Source organism: Lolium rigidum, chromosome 6 (genome assembly GCF_022539505.1).
Source record: "Lolium rigidum isolate FL_2022 chromosome 6, APGP_CSIRO_Lrig_0.1, whole genome shotgun sequence".
Taxonomy (NCBI): domain Eukaryota; kingdom Viridiplantae; phylum Streptophyta; class Magnoliopsida; order Poales; family Poaceae; genus Lolium; species Lolium rigidum.
Genome location: NC_061513.1, coordinates 100,079,190 through 100,082,470, shown reverse-complemented (window position 1 = coordinate 100,082,470; position 3,281 = coordinate 100,079,190).

Here is a 3,281-nt window from a genome sequence, read left to right as displayed (position 1 = left end):
AAGGCAGAATCTGTCAAAACAGAACAGTTCGTATTGACGAATTTTAAAATGGCACCAGACTTGCTCAAATGAAAATGCTCAAATTGAATGAAAGTTGCGTACATATCTGAGGATCATGCACGTAAATTGGCTTAATTTTCTGAGCTACCTACAGGGAGGTGGACCCAGATTCGTGACAGCAAAGAAATCTGGAACTGCGCAGTAATCCAAATCTAGTACTTACTTTTCTATCAACGGCTTAACTTGGCACAACAAAACACAAAACTAAGATAAGGAGAGGTTGCTACAGTAGTAAAAAACTTCCAAGACACAAAATAAAAACAAAGTACTGTAGGTAAAAACATGGGTTGTCTCCCATAAGCGCTTTTCTTTAACGCCTTTCAGCTAGGCGCAGAAAGTGTGTATCAAGTATTATCGAAGGGTGGTGCATCGGCATTCTTACCAGGGGTGTTGCTCTTACCTTTCTTACTCTTATTCTTACTCTTTGGTCTAGGGAATACATGACCGCATCCGGGTGTAGAGGTAAAATTTAGAGTGCCTTTCCCAACATCTATGATTGCTCCCATGAGTTTCATCAGGGATCTTCCAAGTGTGATTTGTCCTGTACCTACACATTCAATAACGAGATAATCAGTGGATACCGTCCTTCCAAGAAAGGTTGTGAAAACACCTTCAGCTATGCCCATAGGAAGTATAACAGAGTTATCCGCAAGAGTTATTTCTTCTCCCCCTTCAGTAAGTCCCCAAAGTGTCAAAGATTTATAAAAATTTTCAGGCATGAGGCAAAACTCGGACATAATATCACAACGAGCAGGAAAAGTTTCACCACCAATAGTAACTTTAACAGTAGGCACCCACATTGAAGGTTCAAAGCTTAATGGAACATAATCATAATATTCGCGAATTCGATTATACACTTCTTTTAAACAGGATATATTTGTTTCAATAGTGTCTAATCTATTATTCATACTAGCATGAGATGGATCAAAATTATTATCGGAGCTAAATGATGTAATCAATTTCCTTATAGCATTAAAAGCTTGATCCCCATCACAATGAAGGAAATCTCCTCCCACTACAGCATCTAAAGCATATCTATAGCGAAGAATAAGCCCGAAATAGAAATTACTAAGAAGCAAACTTAAGGTCATTTTAGGTTCAGTTTTACTATAAGCATCAAAAATTCTAGACCATGCTTCTTTAAAATTCTCTTCACCTCCTTGTTTAAAGGTGAAGATTGATTCCTCAGGTGATAGAGTAACAACTACGGGACTAGACATTATAATAAGGTAAATGCAAGTAACTAATTTTTTTTGTGTTTTTGATATAGCAAACAAGATAGCAAGTAAAGTAAAACTAGCAACTAATTTTTTTTTGTATTTTGATTTAGTGCAGCAAACAAAGTAGTAAATAAAACTAAGCAAGACAAAAACAAAGTAAAGAGATTGAGAAGTGGAGACTCCCCTTGCAGCGTGTCTTGATCTCCCCGGCAACGGCGCCGTAAAAAGAGCTTGATGGCGTGTAACTCACACGTTCGTTGGGAACCCCAAGAGGAAGGTATGATGCGCACAGCAGCAAGTTTTCCCTCGGAAAGAAACCAAGGTTTATCGAACCAGGAGGAGCCAAGAAGCACGTTGAAGGTTGATGGCGGCGGGATGTAGTGCGGCGCAACACCAGGAATTCCGGCGCCAACGTGGAACCCGCACAACACAACCAAAGTACTTTGCCCCAACGAAACGAGTGAGGTTGTCAATCTCACCGGCTTGCTGTAACAAAGGATTAACCGTATTGTGTGGAAGATGATTGTTTGCGAGAAAACAGTAGAACAAGTATTGCAAGTAGATTATATTTCAAGTAAAGAGAATTGGACCGGGGTCCACAGTTCACTAGAGGTGTCTCTCCCATAAGACGAACAAGCATGTTGGGTGAACAAATTACAGTTGGGCAATTGACAAATAAAGAGAGCATGACCATGCACATACATATCATGATGAGTATAGTGAGATTTAATTGGGCATTACGACAAAGTACATAGACCGCCATCCAACTGCATCTATGCCTAAAAAGTCCACATTCAGGTTATCATTCGAACCCCTCCAAGTATTAAGTTGCTAACAACAGACAATTGCATTAAGTATTGCGCGTAATGTAACTAGTGACTACATCCTTGAACATAGCACCAATGTTTTATCCCTAGTGGCAACAACACATCCATAACCTTAGAGGTTCTTGTCACCCCTCCAGATTCACAGAGACATGAACCCACTATCGAGCATAAATACTCCCTCTTGGAGTTACTAGCATCAACTTGGCCAGAGCATCTACTAATAACGGAGAGCATGCAAGATCATAAACAACACATAGACATAGCTTTGATAATCAACATAACAAGTATTCTCTATTCACCGGATCCCAACAAACGCAACATATAGAATTACAGATAGATGATCTTGATCATGTTAGGCAGCTCACAAGATCCGACAATGATAGCACAATGGGGAGAAGACAACCATCTAGCTACTGCTATGGACCCATAGTCCAGGGGTAGACTACTCACACATCACACCGGAGGCGACCATGGTGGCGTAGAGTCCTCCGGGAGATGATTCCCCTCTCCGGCAGGGTGCCGGAGGCGATCTCCTGGATCCCCCGAGATGGGATCGGCGTTGGCGGCGTCTCTGGAAGGTTTTCCGTATCGTGGCTCTCGGTACTGGGGGTTTCGTCACGGAGGCTTTAAGTAGGCGGAAGGGCAAGTCGGGGAGGGGGCACAGGGGCCCCGAGATGACAGGGCGGCGCGGCCAAGGGGGGCCGCGCCGCCCTAGGGTTTGGGCACCCCGTGGCCCCACTTCGTTTCGTCTTCGGACTTCCGGAAGCTTCGTGGAAAAATAGGCCCCCGGGCGTTGATTTCGTCCAATTCCGAGAATATTTCCTTACTAGGATTTCTGAAACCAAAAACAGCAGTAAAACAAGCAATCGGCACTTCGGCATCTTGTTAATAGGTTAGTTCCAGAAAATGCACGAATATGACATAAAGTGTGCATAAAACATGTAGATAACATCAATAATGTGGCATGGAACATAAGAAATTATCGATACGTCGGAGACGTATCAATACGCTCCTTCTTTCTCGACGCGGAAGTAGAACCTTCCGAACGTCATCTCCATGGGCTCCTCCAGATACGCATATGAATCCAAACGGGAGGGCGGGTGAGGCACAAAATCAACTAGACCAGTTTCGATCTGTTTACCTCTGTCCATCGCTTTGCTTGCAGTTGATGAAG